The sequence below is a fragment of the Aphelocoma coerulescens genome, unplaced genomic scaffold, assembly GCF_041296385.1.
Source record: "Aphelocoma coerulescens isolate FSJ_1873_10779 unplaced genomic scaffold, UR_Acoe_1.0 HiC_scaffold_56, whole genome shotgun sequence".
In the NCBI taxonomy this organism is placed as follows: domain Eukaryota; kingdom Metazoa; phylum Chordata; class Aves; order Passeriformes; family Corvidae; genus Aphelocoma; species Aphelocoma coerulescens.
Genome location: NW_027183905.1, coordinates 1,524,248 through 1,545,057, shown reverse-complemented (window position 1 = coordinate 1,545,057; position 20,810 = coordinate 1,524,248). Strand labels below are relative to the sequence as shown.

At 50.6% G+C, this 20,810-nt stretch overlaps 1 pseudogene; it reads left to right on the top strand.

Moving 5' to 3' along the window:
* The window catches only part of LOC138101859 (uncharacterized), a 678,931-nt pseudogene that overhangs the window by 206,734 nt on the left and 451,387 nt on the right, over nucleotides 1–20,810 (top strand).

The following is a 20,810-nucleotide window of genomic DNA, read 5'->3' as shown; positions in this document are numbered from 1 at the left end:
TTATCCTCAGCTACACATCCAGCTGCACTAAGCAGAAATGGGATTTGGAGATGTTCAAACTAGGAAGGGGCTAAAGTCGACATTGCCACTTATTGCTGGGCATTCCATATTCCACCATGGCTAAAGCCAGCAAGCAATCTTCTGCCTGCAAAACCAGACCTGCAGCTCTTCAAAAGCTCTTCAGCAGAGAAGGAGAAAAGTGCCAGGGATCCCTTTGCTGCTGCTGCTGCTGCAAAGACACTGGCAGGAACTTTCCTTCAGCCTCCCAGGCTGGCGCTCGACTGCCACACGCCAAGCTCACAACTCTCTGCACAATTCCGACCACCAAAGGTTCCTTTCCCACTCACCGAAGGAGGAGCTGCTCGGGATCCACGCGTGAGGTGCCCTGCAATGGGACAGGCAACACGAACCAGATGCTGTTAGGAAAAACCTGCCCGTGGTGGGAACTCCCACGGAGCAAGGACACCCCGAGAGAGCATTTTGCTTCCACAACATCCCTCCAGGAGCCACAGTCCCTTCGCACAGCAAGCAAGAGAACAGCACAGAATCCTGGGCTGTGTCAGCCCTTGGCTGCAGCAGCCAACGCAGGGAGTTCCAGGCTCCGCTGGCACAGACTCTGCGCTTGAGGGAACAGAACCCCCCCGGCTCCATTGCAAATGCTGTGCACGCCCCGCTGGCTGCACACACCCGCTTTTTCAGCTGCAGCTGCTGGCAGGAGCTCTCCCAAACCAACGGTGTCTTAATGGCAATTTGGTTACAAAGGCAGCTCAGTTCCAGTGGGAGAACAGAAAGCACACAGCAAGCCTGAAGGCACCGACGCTGCACCCAGGGAAAACCTCGACTTACGTGCCAAGTGGGCTAAAAAATACCCCGAATAAGCCACAGAGTACAGAGTGCAAACTGCAGCAACCGCTTGCTGGATCATTTTGGCCGTGCTGCACACGTGGCAGACTGTACCCCTGCAAGCACAGAAGGACACCCGGCAGGGGCTGGGCTGGCTGCTGAGAATGCCTCGGGCAGGAGGATCCTCCGGCAACCAGCGGGCGCCCAGAGCTGCTCTGGACACTGAGGGCTCCGTGCCCACAGCAACGGGAACGCAGCGAGGACGCGGCAGCGTTCCCGTGACATCACAGCAGCAGCTCCCGCAAGAACCACCTGGAAGGTTCTCCTCTGTCACAAAGGAGCACAAAGGATCCTCCCGGGGCACAGCCTGTTGCTCAAAGTGTAATAAATGAGGGTATTTTGTTCATTGAAAAGAGCTGACACAGGCCACAACGTACATAACAGGAAATGTCTTAACAAATCTATATGTAAAGGTTGTAAGTGCTGTAAGTGTACTATTGTTTAAGCTCCAGGAAGAAAAGCAGGGGATACTAACTGACCAAATATGGAAAAGGTCACCCAGAGGGCACCTGAAGAAGACTACTAGCCTTCAGCCATCGACCACCAGAAGGCAGAAAACGACCCCCTAGCAACAAGTTCACACATGCGCAGAGTACTCCCTTAAAGAAGAGTTAACAGGAAACGATCCTGCATAAAAGAAGGACTGAAATTTGCAAACCCCTGCGGCAATTCGGTGGAGCGGGGACTCCCCTGTCGCCCAGCGCTGATTTTGCTTATGCCTTGCTTGCTGTAATTAATAAATTCTCTAATTTGATTAAACCTCTTTGTCTGCCTCCATCAATCACAATTTGGTGCCGTGACTCGGATGGGAATGGTACGGTAAGACAGAGATATCGGGGAGGCGCCCCACCTCTGGTGGCCTCGGTATCTTCAGTCTTTACCTCGCTCCCACCGACGAACCTAAACTCAAGGCATTAAGCAAAGGGAACCGGTCGACCCCATAAACTTTGTGCACAGAGGTCCGGACGAAGACGCTGGAAGCGTGAGTATTTGCGGAAAAGGGATCCGTTCGGTCGGGGTCGGGTATCCTGGAGTGTGGCGAGTGTGGTGTGTGAGAGGGGGGCCGGCAGCCGGACTCCCCAAGCGAGTGTGGACCCTCAGTAGTGCGGCTCCCATTGCCCGCGAGGGCGTGGGCCACGAACCAGGGGAAGCGAGTGATTCCACACACAGAACGCCCGAAGGCACTCCAGAGGATGGGACAGGGGAAAAGCAAGCCCTCTAGTTCCATAAGGTTTCCCCCAGTACCTGAGGATAGTCCGTTAGGGCTTTTATTGAATAATTGGAGGCATTATTCGAGTACACAGAATAAAGATAAGGCCAAGATGATTTATTATTGCATAGAGGTCTGGGGAGGAAAGCAGATATCACGAAACGTATTTTGGCCTATATTTGGGTCCTACGAGGACTGGGTGAGACAGGATTTGAATTTATGGGTAAAAACCAAAACTCCTTTTAGTCGAGAAGAGAGTGAATATGCAAAAATATGGATAGAGACCCCTGGGGTACTCCTGTTTACTTTAAAGGAAAAATCTGAAGACTCAGGGGTAAGAAGAAAAGATAAAAAGAAAGAGGAAGTTCCGATGATTCCACCCCCCTATATACCTCCGCAGGCCCCACAGGCACCCCCACTCCCACTCCCTGAGCAGCCCCTAGAGGAAAAAGAAGGGAATCCTGAACCTGAACGGGAGGGACCAATGACAAGGAGCAGAGCTAGACGTCATAACCTTTATCCATTAAGAGAAATGCCTATGGGGGGACCCCAACCAGGAATTGGCTTTATTTCAGTTCCCCTTAGCTCTGGAGATGTGCGGGACTTTAAGAAGGAAATGGGGAACCTATTAGAAGACCCCCTGGGAGTTGCAGAGAAGCTAGATCAATTTTTAGGCCCTAATATATACACCTGGGATGAGCTGCAGTCAATTCTAAATATTCTTTTTACTGCAGAAGAAAAGAACATGATTAGGCGAGCGGGAATGCGAATTTGGGATGCCCAACATGCTCAGGGCCCACAGGCAGATATCAAATGGCCTTTACAAAACCCTAATTGGGATCATCAGGATCCAGCACACAGAACTCATATGCAGGACTTAAGGACAATAGTTATACAAGGGGTCCGAGAGGCAGTACCAAGAGGACAAAACATAAATAAGGCCTTTAATGAGAGGCAGAGAAAGGAGGAAACTCCAACAGATTGGCTAGAAAGAGTAAGAAAGAATCTACAGCTGTATTCAGGCCTGGACCCAGATACACAGTTGGGTCAGGCACTTCTGAAAACTCAATTTGTAGCCAAATCATGGGATGACATCAGGAAGAAGCTAGAAAAACTAGAAAATTGGCAGGAGAGAGGATTAGATGAATTGTTGAGGGAAGCACAGAAAGTGTATGTCAGGAGGGATGAAGAGAATCACAAGAGACAAGTCAGAATGATGGTGGCAGCAGTAAGGGAAAGCAGAAAACAAGACTCTCCCCGCCGAATGGGGCAGATGCCCAGAAAGGCCCCTAGGAACACAGAGGGAAATCAGAGGGTAGAAAGGAGGGAAGCAGTCGTATGTTTTTATTGTGGGGAGAAGGGACACATCAGAAGGGATTGCAGAAAGAGGATAAGAGATGAAAAGATGTTTAAAGAAGATTAGAGGGGTCAGGGGCTCTACTTACTGGGGACCAAGAAACATCCAGAGCCCTTGATAAAAATAAAAGTCGGTCCCCAATGCCAGGAATTTGAATTCCTGGTAGATACGGGAGCAGAAAGATCAACTATCCAAGTTTTACCATCTGGGTGTAAAGTCTCCCGAGACACCGCCCTTGTAGTGGGTGCCAAGGGTGAACCTTTTGAGGTCCCTGTTATTAAAGATGTCCTAATAGAAACCGAATCAAAAATAGGAATAGGAAGCCTTTTGTTGGCACCAGAAGCAGAGTATAACCTCATGGGTAGAGATCTCATAGTAGAACTGGGAATAAACCTAGAGGTAATTAATAAAGAATTGAGAATCAAACTATGCCCCCTTAGAGTAGAGGATGAAAAGGAGATTAACCCTGAGGTATGGTACACACCTGACAGTGTGGGCCAACTGAACATTCCGCCCTTCTCCGTAACCATAAAAGATCCAGAAATTCCAATAAGGATCAAGCAGTATCCCATATCCCCAGAAGGGAAACGAGGACTAAAGCCTGAAATAGACAGACTAATAAGCAAGGGACTCCTAGAGCCCTGTATGTCCCCTTTTAATACACCCATTTTACCAGTAAAGAAACCAGATGGATCCTATCGATTAGTGCATGATTTAAGAGAAATTAATAAGAGGACAGTGGCCCGGTTCCCGGTGGTTGCTAACCCATACACCCTATTAAGTAGACTAGGGCCAGAAAATCACTGGTATAGTGTAATTGATCTAAAAGATGCATTTTGGGCCTGCCCCTTAGACGAAAATAGTAGAGATTATTTTGCCTTTGAATGGGAGGACCCAGATACTCATAGGCGACAACAGTTGCGGTGGACCGTGCTGCCACAAGGGTTCACAGAATCACCAAATTTATTTGGACAAGCATTAGAACAAATCCTCCAAGAATATCAAACAAGAGAAAACATTACTTTGATTCAGTATGTGGATGACCTCCTGATTGCAGGAAGAAAAGAAGAAGAAGTTCGGGAGGAGAGCATTAAACTGTTAAACTTTCTAAGCTTGAAGGGACTAAAAGTATCAAAGGCAAAATTACAGTTTGTAGAAGAAGAAGTAAAATATTTAGGCCATTATTTGAGTAAAGGAGAGAAGAAAATAGACCCCGAAAGAGTGAAAGGAATCCTCTCACTCCCACCACCAAGGAGCAAGAGACAAGTAAGGCAATTGCTAGGATTAGTAGGCTACTGTAGACAATGGATTGATAATTATAGTACCAAGGTCAAATTTCTGTATAACAAGCTCAGTCATGATGGGTTATTGAAATGGAGCAGAGAGGATGAGAGGAATTTAGAACAACTGCAACAGGATTTAATTAATGCTCCAGTACTAAGTTTACCTGATTTAAAAAGACCATTTTATCTATTTGTAAACATTGAAAATGGGACAGCATATGGAGTATTAACTCAAGATTGGGCTGGGAGAAAGAAACCGGTAGGATACTTGTCAAAGCTATTAGATCCAGTAAGCAAGGGATGGCCTACATGCCTACAGGCAGTGGTAGCCTGTGCTCTCTTAGTAGAAGAAGCACGTAAAATAACTTTTAATGGGGAACTCAAGGTATTATCTCCACATAACATTAGGGGAATATTGCAACAAAAAGCTGAAAAATGGATAACAGATTCGAGACTTTTAAAGTATGAAGGGATCTTATTAGATTCCCCAAAGCTAACACTAGAGGTCACTACACTACAAAATCCGGCCCAGTTCTTATACGGAGAACCAAATGAGAATAAATTAGCCCATGATTGCATGTTAACTATAGAAGAACAAACCAAAATCCGACCGGACTTAGAAGAAGAAGAATTAGAAGAAGGGGAGAGGCTGTTTGTAGACGGATCATCTCGGGTAATAGAGGGAAAGAGAGTATCTGGCTATGCAATCATTAAAGAGGAAGGGTCAGAAGTCTTAGAGTCAGGACCTCTAAGTAGATCCTGGTCAGCTCAAGCTTGTGAATTGTATGCAGTCTTACGAGCTCTGAGATTGCTGAAAAATAAAACAGGGACAATATATACAGACTCCAAATATGCATATGGAGTGGTACATACATTTGGGAAAATATGGGAAGAACGAGGGTTAATAAACTCTCAAGGGAAAGACTTAGTCCATCAGGAGCTAATAAGACAGCTACTCCAGGCCTTACGGGAGCCTAGAAGAATTGCTGTAGTACATCTCAGAGGTCACCAGAAAGGAATAGATTTTAGAAGTAGAGGTAATAACGCAGCAGACCAAGAAGCAAAAAGGGCAGCACTTTTGGTTATACGACAAGTTCAGGATAAGAACCAACCAAAGGAGAAATTCCCCAATAAAACTAGGTGCATTTATAGTTTTACAGAACAAGAAAAAGAGAAACTATCACAAATGGGGCTAAAAGAAAATTCAGAAGGAGAATGGAAACTCCCAGATGGAAGAGTAGTACTACCTAAATCAATAGCAGTGGAAATTTTACAAAGGATACATAGCCAAACTCATTGGGGAACACAAGCACTAGCAGACCAGTTTGCCGCTAAGTATATGTGTATTGGAATATATAATTTGGCAAAACAAATTGTTAAAGGCTGCATAACTTGCCTTAAAGTGAATAAGGCTTATTTAAGAGAACGCCCATTGGGAGGGAGACCACTAGCACACAGGCCCTTTGCTAACATACAACTAGATTTCACCGAATTGCCCAAAGTAGGAAGAAGTAAATACTTATTAGTTATAGTAGACCATCTAACGCATTTTGTCGAAGCATTTCCCACAGCAAGGGCAACAGCACAGACAGTGGTCAGAGTTCTATTAGAAAATATTATCCCTAGATATGGAATAATTGAGACTATTGACTCCGACCGAGGACCCCACTTTGTATCTAAAATCATCAAAGAAGTAATGGGAATTATGGGAATAAAGTGGGAATATCATACCCCCTGGCATCCCCAAAGTTCAGGACGAGTAGAAAGAATGAATGGAGAAATAAAGAAGCAATTGACAAAGCTTATGCTTGAAACCAAGTTGTCGTGGGTGAAATGTCTACCATTAGCTTTGTTAAACATACGGACTCAACCAAGATCTGACATGGGAATCTCCCCTTTTGAGATGCTGTATGGAATGCCTTATAATATGGGGGAACCTCAAGATCACCCAAATCTAAGAGACCAAAACATGAATCATTACATTATTACCTTAATGAGATATAGAGAAGAATTATGGAAAAAGGGCATGATAACTCAAAGGCCCCCGCTAGAACTTAAACTACATCGAATTCAACCAGGAGATTGGGTATTAATCAAACCATGGAAAGAAACCTCATTAACCCCACAATGTGAGGGACCTTATCTTGTTCTACTTACTACAGAAACAGCAATAAGAACAGCTGAAAGAGGATGGACGCATGCAAGCAGAATTAAAGGACCTGTGGAAAAGCCATCCCCCCAGTGGCAAGTAACCAGTCCTCCTGGAGACTTAAAATTGAAAATTCAAAGAAAAGACTGTAAATGAGCAAATACAAAATCGAGTATTTACCCAATCCTCTGTATACAGATGAAGGACTAATTTTTAAAAATGATGTTAGAATAAGGTGTGGGAATTCTAATTGTAGATGTTATCCTTTTGTTTGTTATATATGTATAGTATGCAGGGAAAAGTGGTGGAGTCATTGTGAAAGGGGAACTCCCCCCAGAGGAGTTTGCATCCCCTGCCGGAAGCTTCAAGGTCAATTTACTAATTGGGCTCTAGCACATGCAGTATCACGAGGAATTCTAAAAAAGGGGTCAAGTGAATGGTGGGAAATAGTATTTAAGGGAATTAATCCCCATTATTATTGTTACAACTTTAACTTACCGGCCCCCTTTGTAGCTGACATCTGTGACAGCATTTGTCGCAAACGCCTGAGGGGAGTCCAGTGTAACACTCCAGAAGTTAAGAACCGTAATTGGAACTCCTACATTAAGAGGCAAGAAACCCGACAGGCTCGATCCCAAGGACCTCCTGAAAAATACTCCTGCTGCCGAGAAGATGGTACCCCTCGTGGCCCGAAGCAACCGGGTCGACGAGCGAGGCAGAGGAGTAAAAAGCTGTGGAGGAAAGAACCCCTGTATTGGGATACTAGAGCAATGCTTGCAGAACTGCCTCAGGAGTGGGACTAGAAAGCCTCAGTGTGACCCGCGACATGTGAAAGGGGGAAAGACACCACCAAACTATAGTAACCAAATAACTATTACCATAAATCGACTCCACCATTTAGCCCAGCGTAATATTTTTCTACTAATCATGCTTTGCTTAATTAAATTGAACGGGGTTGAGACTTTAGAAGAGACACACTTTCCACACGAACCCTTTAAATGGTCATTAGTTAGGTTAAGTGATAATAGGATACTACAAACAAATACCACTGTAGGGGCACCAAGTTTTCGAGCGGGATTATGTGATCTAACAGCTATTGAACACTGTGGAAAAGAACTAAACCTAACAGGATTTTATATGTGTCCAACCGCTAATCGAGGGAAATCATACTGTAATTATCCAGGAGAATATTTCTGTGGATATTGGGGGTGCGAGACAATAGCCTCCGACTGGATCCCGGGAGGGGGACCAGACAAATTTCTGAAAGCTGGGTTCGGGCCCGTAGGGTGCACTAAGCCACGAAGAGGACCTTCTGGAGAGACGACATATATGGGGACCTGTTCCTTTATATATATAAATATAATGCAACCCACTAATCCGGATTGGTTACTGGGGAAAATCTGGGGAATCAGACACTGGGAACCCGGGAAAGATAGAGGAAACCTAATAATGATTAAGAAAGAACACGCACCCCCTGATCCAGAACTAGTTGGACCAAACCAGGGTCTAGGGGAACTAGAGGAAATAGGCAATATAAACAAAACTCAGCAGGTTGGTAGTATAACAATTACTCCCCAGAGCGAGAATCCAACTGATGTTAAAACAAATTTAGAATATAGTGCTCTATGGAAGATCATGCAAGCTAGTTATGGTGTAATAAATAAGACCAATCCAGAGCTAACTAAGGAATGCTGGTTATGTTACAACATCAGGCCGCCTTTTTATGAAGGAATAGGTGTGACTGCAAAGGCTAGAAGAATTAACGGCACAAACCCAGCACAATGTCTTTGGAAACAGAGAAAAGAATCAATTCAAGGACTGACTTTGTCTCAAGTAACTGGGAAAGGAAGATGTATAGGAAACATTCCAAAACATAAAGAACATTTGTGTGAGGTAAAGATATCACCTAAAGAAGATGAAAAACCTGCAGATTGGTTGCTCCCAGCCGCAAATACTAAATGGGTGTGTAACAATATAGGAATCACACCCTGCCTTTCGCTCAAACTATTTAATTACACCCACGATTATTGTATTCAAGTGTCCATCATACCTCGAATCACGTATCATCCTAGTGAATACATGTACCAACAACACACCACAGCAGATCATCACCTAGTAAAAAGAGAACCTTTTACTGCATTAACCATAGCAACCCTTCTCACTATAGGAGGAGTTGGGGCAGGAACTGGAATAGCATCCTTAGTCACCCAGCAAAAAGAGTTAAGAGCACTAAGGGTCTCAGTAGATGAAGATCTAAGCCGAATAGAACAAGCAATTGATGGCCTAGTAAAATCAGTAAGATCTCTATCAGAAGTAGTCCTACAAAATAGGAGGGGTTTAGACTTATTATTCCTTCAGCAGGGAGGACTGTGTGTAGCACTCAAAGAAGAATGCTGTGTCTACGCAGACCACACTGGGGTAGTGATAGACACCATGACTGAACTAAGAAAACGGCTAGAACAACGGAAAAGAGAAAGAGAGGCACAACAGAGCTGGTATGAATCCTGGTTTAACCATTCACCCTGGTTAACCACTTTGTTATCTACCATCGCAGGGCCTCTAATTCTGTTAGTCCTAGGACTCACATTTGGGCCGTGTATACTTAATAAGTTGATCTCCATAGTAAAAGGGCGCTTAGAAGTAGCACATTTAATGCTCCTTAGGGCTAAATACCAGCAGATATCAGAAAATCATGAAGAAGAAATGTTAGAATTAGCTAAACAGGAGCTAAAAAGATTCAATGAACAAAAATGAACAAGAGAAAAAGGGGGGATTGTAATAAATGAGGGTATTTTGTTCATTGAAAAGAGCTGACACAGGCCACAACGTACATAACAGGAAATGTCTTAACAAATCTATATGTAAAGGTTGTAAGTGCTGTAAGTGTACTATTGTTTAAGCTCCAGGAAGAAAAGCAGGGGATACTAACTGACCAAATATGGAAAAGGTCACCCAGAGGGCACTTGAAGAAGACTACTAGCCTTCAGCCATCGACCACCAGAAGGCAGAAAACGACCCCCTAGCAACAAGTTCACACATGCGCAGAGTACTCCCTTAAAGAAGAGTTAACAGGAAACGATCCTGCATAAAAGAAGGACTGAAATTTGCAAACCCCTGCGGCAATTCGGTGGAGCGGGGACTCCCCTGTCGCCCAGCGCTGATTTTGCTTATGCCTTGCTTGCTGTAATTAATAAATTCTCTAATTTGATTAAACCTCTTTGTCTGCCTCCATCAATCACAAAAGCATCCAAGAGGAACCCAGAAAATGCAGCAGACAAGGACAGCCCATAGCCAAGCCTGAACAACGAAATCAAAGCCATGCACTGATGCTCCGAATTAGGGGCGGGAGTAGCGAGGCTGCAGGGCTTCCCAAGGAGCCGGAGGCAGCCAACACGCAGGGCTGGGCAAGTCGGGCCGGGAGCAGCGGAGAGCTTTGTTTCCCTTCTCAGCTGAATGGCGGCTCGGGCCGGGCCCGTTCCAGGGCTGTTCCTCAGCTGCGGCTTTCCCCTCACGCAGCCCGGGGGGCGCTGGGAGCGCGGGGCGAGGCTGGGCCGTGTGCAGAGCCCGCCCCTCGCTGCGATTGGGCGGTGCTGCCGTCAGTCGTGGTTCTGGCGCGCTGATTGGTCGGAGCGGGGAGCAGCCCGGGCCCGGAGCCGCCGGCAGGGCGGCCGTGGCGCAGCAGAGGCGCCATTGGCGGAGCGTCTGTGCGGGCCCGGGAGCGGCGGCGGCGGCCGGAGCCCGGTGAGGCGGCGGCGGAGCTCGGAGGCGGCCCCAGCGCAGGTGGGAGCCGCGCTCGGTTCTGGCGGGGCTCGGGGCTGGCTGCGGGCGGAGGGGGCGGCAGGGGGCTGGGGCGGGTTCGTTGTGCCGTGTGGGCGCCGTGTTCGCCCTGGCGTGAGGGCGCTGCGGGAGCGGCTGCCCGCGCTCTCCTTGCCGCTGCTGCCTCGGCAGGAGCCGGTGCCGGAGCAGCGCTGGCTCGTCCCGGCTGCTGTGGGTAGGACAGAGGTGGCTGCCCCGTCGGCGGGAGTGTGCGGGAAAGTTCCCGTGGCCAGAGGTTTGTGTCCCCAGAGGAGCCGGAGGAGTCCTGTAAAAGGAACTTTATTCCTGGACCAAGGGAGAGGCCACGGGGCATTTCCCGTGGGGTCTGTCCAAGTGTTGGAGGACGCAGCCTCCTTTTTATGCCGATTTCCCCGGCCGCATCTCCGTGTCCCTTTCCCCCTTGGCTGAGGTCCTTGGAAGGTACAGACTTCCCGATCCGCCTGCTGCATGTGCCCCTTAATGTGCACCCCCACTTTGTAGAACATCCGATATTCATGGCTCTGTTAAGTCTTTGTTTCCTTTGTTCTCTGTTTCCCCACTTTTCCTTGGCCATCTCTTTGCCAAGAGCAGTTTGAGTCATTTAATTTTCCCCAACCTCCTGGTCCTTCTGCTGAAAGAGGATCTGATGCCATCCCAGGGTGAAATGTGGCGTTGCTCATGGGAGTGGATTGGTGGGTGAGAAGGTCAGGAGCTGGAGCTGTGTGCTTGGTTATGATTTGGAGGACAGCTTGTAATCTAATGATGCATTGAAATGATCAATGGGTTCTCTGGCACCTGGTATGAATTTGTTCGGGTTCCCAGGGGCTGCTCCATGGTGTTGTAGGATTTGTTCTGGTGGCCGTTCATCTTTTCCCCATTTTTGGGCGCTCCCAAAAATGCCAGGGATGCATCAATTGACCGCTTTTCTCTGATTAAATCATCACATCCTTGGATTCCCAAGTGATTTCGCTGAACTTGTGGCAGCAAAAGCAGCCCAGTGGTCAAACGCACCCTGTATAACCCAGACAGTGCCAGCAGATGTTGGAGTGGGAAGAGGGATGATTCCCCCTCGCTTTTGTGAGTGAAGTTCTCCCAACATTCTCCGTTTGCTGTTTTCCTTTGCAGCTTCAGGGATTTCTGTTGCAGAGTCCGAGATGCTCAGTGTGGGCTCTGCCTTTAGCGATGCAAATTCCGTCTGTGCAGGGAGGCAGAGCTTGGGGTGAGGGGCAGAGGGAATCAGCCCAATTCCTCTGGCAGGCAAGGAGAGCCTGGGACATTGTGCACACTTCCCCCAGCAGAGTTAAGTTGCATTTCTAAAGCTCCTCTGCTGGCTGCCTGGAAGGAAGCTTCTCCTCCAGGGCAACCATCAGGTGGCTCATCTATGGGCCCCCCCAAAAGCGGCTTTTTTTTTTTCCCTTTTTTAAAAAATATTTTTAAACTGTTTATGAGGAAAAGGGTCAGTTTTAATGCTCTTCCAGTTTTGCAAAATGCACCCTACAGGTGAACATTGAAAAACCCATTCCAAAATTCTGCCATCACTAACAGACACGCACACACATACACAAAGATGCCCGAAAGCAATAAAGATTTTTGGTTCTTCTCCTCAGACTAAAAATTGACTCTCACATCTTTGGCCCAAACCCAACTGACAATATCAAAGTAGGATTATTAAGAAAAAACATTCTAATGGTGTAATCCTGTCACAGAAACTGCAGGAAGAACAACTCTCCAACGACCTTTTTAGTGTTAGAGGATCAAGGCATTATTTATTGTGGCCAGGATGTGCAACAGAAATCATTTCATCCACACATAGCCCGGGTGTGCAGAGAAAATCATTCCATGGCACACGAGTTTTAGTCTATTTTTCCTCAACTTTATGCAGTCTAAACCCATCGAAATCCGTAGGTTTAATGTTCATTGGTTCCAAGTTGGGTAGTTCTTAGTATTTGGTTTCCTATTGGCCCCGGATTGCTTGGCCTCTGATGTTCATTAGGTCCACACTCCTTGATTTCCTTCTCAGCCTTTTCCAGAGCAGGGGTCTCCAGCTGTGCCGAGGCAGTGTCTGGGGTAGCTGTTCCTTGATGTTTGCTGATGGGCGTTGATGTTCTGTTGATGGGCGTTATCTTTTTGGGTATCTTTTGCGCTATTCCCAGTCTGTTGAGATGTTAAGCTCATCTCTGTTGAGTGGTGTAACATCCCTTAAAGTCCCCAGGCAGGGTCTGTGCCAGCCGAGCTTCCTGTGGAAGAGATTTCACAAGAGACAGGATTCTGGCCACAGACTGCTTGAAACAGACATCCCTGATCTCCACCCCCACTAAGTCGAGAATGAGCAGGGTGAGGAATTGAAACATCAGTTCCAGGGGAGATAATTGAATATCTGCCCTGGGTCTGGCTCTTCTTCTTGCCAAAGCCAATGGCAGCAGCCGTACCCGTGGCATCTTGGTTTCTCTCAGCAGCTTCAGAAGGTGTTTCTTTATTTCCCCATTCATTCTTTCCACCCGACCCGAACTCTGGGGGTGCCAGGGTGTTTGGAGGTCCCACTGTGTTCCTAAAGCAGCCAGAACAGCCTGAAGGATCTTTCCTGTAAAATGAGTTCCCCTGTCTGAGTCTATTGCTTCCACAATCCCATCTCTTGGAATTGTTTGTTCCAAACATGCCTTAAGAACTGATGCAGGGATTGCTGAAGCAGTTGGAAATGCTTCTGCCCCGCTGTGAGCTGCCATGCTGTTAGCAGAAGATATTGAAGCCTTCCTGCTCAGGGCATTTCAGTGCCAGGCTCTTCCAGGCACCCCCAGCTCGGCCCTTTGAGCTGAGCATGCGGGCGCTGAGCTGCGCTTTGTCTCCTTCCCTTTCCTTAAGAGCAGCGTGTCTTGTCACTCTTTTCCCTTCTGCTGCCCTTGCAGACCCATCCCTAAACACCTTTTCTCCCTCAGGCCAGGGAATGTCTGGTCAATCTCTCCTAGGCCGGCTCTGGAGCTCTGTCACTTGACTGCAGCCATGGGTTTCTTGCCAGCCCCGTGTCCAGGGCCGTTCAAACAGGAGGCTGGGTTCAACCCTTGCCCTGTCCTCAACTCTGAATCCTCCTGTTCCATCCAACAAGTTTCATTCTGTAAGAACCCAGCGCTGCTCATCCATTTAGAGGCTTCTTTGGTTAACAAAGCTTTACCTTGATGCCAGGCTTGAACAGAGATTCTGCTGCTGTCAGTTTTCAGGCCTCAGTTCCCATTAAAGCCGGGGCTGCACAATTCTGCAGACAATGAGGCCACTCTCTGGCCACTGGGTGAAACATTTGAGCCCAGGAATTCCTTTGGCATGGCCCTGATTAACATCCACATGCAATTCAAATGGTTTTTCCCTGTCTGGGAGGGCCAGGGCAGGAGGCTCAGTTAATCTGCTTTTGAAGCCTTGACAATTGTGCTTTCCTTCTGGTGTCCATGATGGGGTTTCTTGCCTGGCAGGAGAGGAGAGTTGTAGGCAGAGATGCCTGGCTCCAGAAGCGCTGCCTTTAGCAGGGACTCAGTAAGAGGCTGTAACCCCTTCCTTGCCTCCCTTGGAACAGGGTATTGCTTTTAGACACCACTTGTCCTGGATGCTTCAGAGGAATTTGGAGAGGCTCCATATCTGATTTTCCCTATTTCCCTGGGGCTGCCCACACTTCTGGGTTCCCTTCAGCAGAGGCCTTCGCACACATTTGACACAAAGGTCCAGCAGCATTAGCCTCTGTATCTCCTTTGACAATATGAATTTGCATTCCCACTTCAGCCACCAAATGCCTTCCCAGTAAATTATAATCACAATTAGGAACAAACAGAAATTGATGCGCTTCAAACCCATCCCCCACATCTACTGATAGTGGTTGAATAAAACACCCCTGCTCATCTTTCCCACTTATTCCCTGAATAATCAAGGAACTTCTTGACAATTTCCCCCCTTAGGTATCAGATTCGGAGTGGATCGAGAGGCCCCTGTGTCCATCAGGAGCGGCCTCGTCTCGATCCAGATGCGCCCTGAATGTTCTCAAGGGCTCTGGTGCGGTGGGTCCCTGGTCTGCTGGGAGCTCTGCCAGCCCTGACAATCCATGTCCATGTGGGGTGGACTTGCTGGTGCTGAGGGTGCTGCTGTCTGTGCTTGCAGTGTCCTTCTGGCCTGCAGATGGACCCCTGATTCCTTGCCAGGGGCTGTTTGGGTGGGCTCTGCCGTGCCGAGGAGGGCAATGCCTGTGCCAGGTGCTTGTGGCCGCCGCCGTCCCCTGGGTGCTGGGGCCCCCTTGGGCCCTGCGGTTCATCCCTGGGGGGCTGTAGAAACTCTGCCATGGCCTTTGCCTTCACCTTGGCCTTTTGCTCATCCCTTCTTGCATTGCCCTGCTGAGCCTTTCTGGCCAAGTGCTGCAGGGGCTTCTTGTGCCTCTCCTGCAGCCCCCTCAGTGCCTGTGGGTGCTCATCCTCTGACAGCTGCTGAGCTTTCTGCAAAATCATTCATTTCTCCAGTGACCCAAACAAGATTGATGAAAGAAAATCCTGATCCTTCCACATCCCGCAGCCTCCTGGGGGCCGGGGGCCACTGCCGGCCCTGCCCGGGGGGTGTTGGGGTCAGGCAGTGCCCGGCGCTGAGCCCCGGCTGCCCCACAGCCCCGGCCCGGCCCCACAGCTCCCCACAGGCCCCCAGCCCATGCTGCCCTGTCCTGCTGCTCCCCACCACAGAGCAACCCCCTCAAATCCTGAACTTCTTTGTTTCCCTGTCCTGGAACGCGGGGTACAAAAGATCTGGATCAGCTGGCAAATGTTGAGGATAAGATGGTGCTGAAAAGCACCCCACTCCTCACTTTTTTCTCTTCCTCCTCTTTTCCATCTTCCTTTTCCTTTCTTACCACATAGATTCCTCCTGCTGCTGTTTGCCTTAACCATATTCCTGCACACTCCCTTCAACCAATCCCTTCCCAGCACACCAACACCATCCGTCCGCTGTTGCTGAGACCCCTTCTCGACTTCCCTTTTTCCCCCTGCTGGGTTTCCATGTCCTTAATTAGCTCTGGGACAATGTGCAAACTGCCTCAACATTGTCCCCTTTTGATTAGGAAACGATGTCCATGGTTCTGTTCAGGCTTTGTTGTTGTTCTGGAAGTTGAGGAATTGAGCAGGAGCTTGGCTGAGCAGCAGTTCGTGTCAGTCAGTGCCATTTTGTGGAGCTGCTGGTTTGTGCTGTCACTTGCTTGTGTGCAAGTGCGTGTGGCTGTGTCCGAGCAGATTCAGAGCATGTGTTTGTAAGGAGGCGTTGGTGTTGTTGGTTCGCTGGGGGTGCCCGGTTTTCGGGACATCCCCCCTGGAGCAGGGTGTCCCCCCTTGGTGCAGGCGCGGCCCTCAGGCAGCGCTCAGCCAATCAGAAGGCGCGGCGCTGGTGACTCAGCAGTTGCCAGGCAGAGCCGCAGCGCCCGGCGCTCCCCAGCTGGAGCCCACGTGTGGCCCGGCCTTGGCGCCCCCCGCCAGGGGAATTTGGGGAGGTGGGAGGGGGGGAGCGCCAAGGCCGGGCCGGGCCGTGCTGTGCTGGCAGAAGTGGCTGCGGCGGGGGCCGAGTGCGGGCAGGAGCGGCCGAGAGCCCAGCGCTGCCCCAGCCCGAGCTGCCGCAGCTGCATCGCTGCTCGTGCTGTGCGATCCGAGAGCTCTGGGGGGCAGAGCGAGCCAGGGCTGGGTGCTGGGCCTGGGGGGAGCAGGAGAAAGGCTGGAGGAGCAGGGCTGGAGACCAGAATGGTGAAACGATGCCCGTGGGAGCAGCAGGTGGGATTCTGCAGGAGAAGGAGTAGTGTGAGGAAGAGGAGTGTGAGGAAGAGAAGGGACACAGGAGGAGGAGGAGCAGGAAGAGGAGGCACCCCAAGGTTCCAGCACTCGCTGTATCTGCAGCCTCCCCCCAGCCCCAGGAGCGTTGCCCCCCCCCCCATCCAGCAGGTGATCAGGGAAGGGGATCCACGATTTTCCCGAGGGTGAATCTTGGTGTTTCTGAGGTTTATTGGTTTCCATGTTGGTGCTTTGGATTTTTTGTGGGGGCTGAATGTGTTTATATTTTGGAGGGTGTTTTATCTGGATCTTGATGTTTTGGGAGTTTTGGGTCTGTGTCTTGGTGTCTGGGGGCATTTTGGGCTGAGTCTATGTGTTTTGGAGATTTTTACAGACACAAGATGCCCAAGGATGGACTTGGGCAGGAGGAACCCCCAGCCCAAGGCGCTCACCCCTTGTTGTTTCCCCAGTTCAGGATTTGTCATTCCCAAGGTGTGGCCGGATGGAGGAGGAGGAAAAGCTTCGGAGATGCCGCATGAGGAGGGGCTGCAAACACAGTCCAGAGAGATCCAGGGAGGAAAGAGCCCCCCTGTGCCGGGAAGGCGGCCCAAGATCCAGGCAGAACTCAGAGCTGGGGGAGAAGCCTCAGGGTGGGGAGAAGCCCCACAAGTGCCCAGAATGTGGGATGGGCTTCAGATGGAGCTCCAATCTGATCAGGCACCAGAGGATCCACACTGGGGAGAGGCCCTATGAGTGTGGGGAATGTGGGAAGGGCTTCACCAGCAGCTCCCACCTGATCCAGCACCAGGTGGTCCACACCGGGGAACGGCCCTATGAGTGCTTGCAGTGTGGGAAGAGCTTCGGGTGGAGCTCCAGCCTGAGGGTACACCAGCGCACCCACACTGGGGAGAGGCCCTACGAGTGTGGGGAATGTGGGAAGGGCTTCAGCAGGAGCTCCAACCTGATCCAGCACCAGAGGATCCACACTGGGGAAAAGCCCTACGAGTGTGGGGAATGTGGGAAGGGCTTCTCCAGCAGCTCTGAGCTGATCCAGCACCAGGTGGTCCACACTGGGGAACGGCCCTATGAGTGCTTCGATTGTGGGAAGAGCTTCGGGTGGAGCTCCACCCTGAGGGCACACCAGCGCACCCACACCGCGGAGAGGCCCTACGAGTGTTCTGAGTGTGGGAAGAGGTTTCAGAGGAGCTCCCACCTCCTCCAACATCAGCGCATTCACACAGATGAGAGGCCCTTCCGCTGCCCCAAGTGCAGGAAGGGCTTCAAACGCAACTCCCACCTCATCACCCACCGGCGCATCCACAGCAGGGAGAGGCCCTACGAGTGTCCCCAGTGTGGGAAGAGCTTCTCCAGCAGCTCAAACTTGACCAAACACCAACAGATGCACCGCTAAGGGAAGTCCTGCGAGTGTCCTGAGTGCGGGAAGAGCTTCGTGCGCTGCTCCAGCTCCATCCCCCGTGGGAGGATTGGCGTTGGATGATCCCCAGTGACCCCCGTGGGGCAGAGCCCTGGTGACCCCCGTTCCGGGTGATCCATGCTGGGTGGGGGGAAGGTGTTGGAGAGATTTCTTTGCCTTCTCCTTGTGCTGCTGGGATTTGGTTGGGAATAAATTCCCTCCCTGTGCCCAGGCTGGGTCTGTTGTACCCGTGCCGGTGCTCGGGGCGGGATCTCTCCCGGTCGTCCTCTCAGCTCCTGGGCCTTTCCTTGTATTTCCTGTCCCTGTGCAGTAGCAGAGGGCAGGGACAGAGCATTTTTGGTGTCTCCTGGCATCCAGTAAAGGCCAGCTTAGTCCCGGGCGTTGTGAGGGGCTTGTGGGGGTCCTCCGTTTACTTATTTAAACCACATGGAAACGCGGGAATTCCTTTCGTTCCAGCTCTCCTGCCGGAAGGTGGGGGGGCCTTGGAGGCTCCGGGCCCCGCCGGGTCAGGGCCCCTGCACCCCCTCCTTTCCCAACGCCGCAGCACAGACCCTGTGTCACTGCTGGGGGGGAACTGTCCCAGAGCCGCAGGCAGCTAAAGCCAGCCATGGAGTGCCACACAGCTAAACCCATCCGGCGCGGCTCCCTGGCACCGGCGGGTCCCTCTCCTCTCCACGCGGGGCCGGCGGAGCCTCCTGTCTGCAGCCAGCACACTCCGCGCTGAACTGAAGAGGACACCACGCAGCCAGCAGCACAAAGGGAGCCAGGCTTTCTCCACCGTAGAGCCCGAACAAGAACACTCTTCAACGTGGCGGCTTCGGAGCCAGAGAGAAGAGAAAGTGAGTCCTGTGGGACGGAGCTGGAAATGGCGACGGGAGAAAAGAGGGCGGTGCCGCGATTCTCGCGCGCAGCTTAAAAAACTTCCTGCAGGCCATGGTAAGAAACTGTAATATCACAAACTGTTTGGCTCTTTGATCCATTTGGAGTACATGGGGGTGCTGAAAAGTTCACCCGTGGCCCATGAAACTTATGAAAAGTGCCTATGCCAGGCTATATAGAAGTATTGAGAGGCTTTTAGAGACCTCCTGTCACAAAAAAAACCCCATTTGTGTTCAGGCCAAAGTAATTAATCCTTAAAAAGATTAATAACCCCATGTGAAGGCCCATGTCTGGCAGTGTGAAGGAACGGTGAGATTTTTCAGGGCAGAGATGTTTTACACCACAGCAGATTGTTTCTTCCCGGGCGGGTCTGCTGTTGGTGGCACTTTGGGAACCACGTGATGCAGAAGAAAACCCTTTTTTCCTTAAGCATAACAAAGAGACTTTTCAAGAACTGCAACACTGACTAAAATCCCATGTAATGTTATCCTTTCTGCGAGTTGGGTAAAAGGAAGGAAGTGCTGGAAGAGAGGGGAAGTTTGCTTGAATTTCTTGTTATTTCTTTTTACTTTTAATTCTGTTGGTAATAAACTTTTTCTTTGTACAGCAACTGTTTAAGTTTGAACCTGTTCTGCTTCGCAGCTCTCTAGTTTTCCTCAATATTTTCTTATTTTCCCCTTATGAAAAATAACAGATTTCATGTGCTTGACGCTCAGCTGCGTCAAACCACGACAGGCAGAGCCCTGGTGCCTCCTGAGTGATCCATGTTTGGATCCAGTGTCCTGGGTTTGCATGGCCAGGCTTTGGAAATAGGGGGCCTCCAGGGGTGGCTTCCGTCAGCAGCTTCCAGAAGCTTCCCCCGTGTCCGGCTCCTGTTCCGCCCCGCCCCTGAAGGCGAGGGTAACCCAGGGTCTGGTTCATGGCTCCCCTGGGGCAGATGAGAGTGAAACAACAGTGAAAGATCTGTGTTCATAAATATATCTCTGTAGGGTTTATTTCAGAACAGTTTGGTTGCTGTGTGAAGGGGGTTTGGAGCCCTTTTGGTTACCATCTCCAGTAATATTAAAAGCATAAAAGTAACACTTAGGAAACGTGTAAGGGCCAAGAAAGTATGAGAGTAGAAGGATACTCAAGAGATCGGCCTAGAAGCGTAGGCAGCTTTGGCTTGGAGTGTTCTGAGAGAAGTGAGCTGCCCTCGTGAGAGGGGAGTGGATTGAGGGCACTGGGGAGGCACTGGGAGGGCACTGGGAGCGACTGGGAATGGAGCGCGCGGCACTGGGAGGCCGAGTCCAGCACGGGGCACTCGGCGCTGCGGGTCTGCCTGGCAACTGATGAGTCATCAGAGAGACGCGCTCTGATTGGCTGAGGGGCGTCAGCGCCACGCAGGGCGGGGATGGACACGCGCGGGGGCACTGGGAGAGACTGGGATGGACTGGGAGAGACTGGGATGGACTGGGACGGACTGGGAGAGACTGGGAGAGACTGGGAGAGACTGGGATGGACTGGGACACCTCAGGGGAAGCTGGAAGGACAAGAGGCCCCGGGGATGGGCACCAGGGGGGCTGAGGGGCTCCAGGCTCATCCCCAGGGCAGGGCCCGAGGGGACTCGCTCTGCCCGACGTTCTGCACCTCTGCGGGCCGCGAGCAACGGGGCAACGATGTCGCGGTGGTGCCGGCAGAGCCTGTCCGCCAGAGCCCGTTTGTACCCCAGTCTGGCTGGATGGCTGTTCCAGCACTGCGCCTGTTTCTCCCCACACGGGCTGTCCCCCACAAACAGCCCCACATCGCTGGCGAGTGCAGTTGCTGCTCCCGCTGTCAGATGCTCCTCTGCACCAACCTCACCCGCTCGGTGCCCTTAATGAAGTGACACTCGGACTTCATCATCCCCTGGAACACCCCTGTGTGTGTGGGACACAGCTCAGGGGGTGCCCCCCCTGCAGCCCCCAGCACGCCCAGAGCTCCGGGAGCCACCCCGGATCCCCGCTCCACACCCCCTGTGCCCCACGGCCGCCACGGGACCCTCCTGCACGT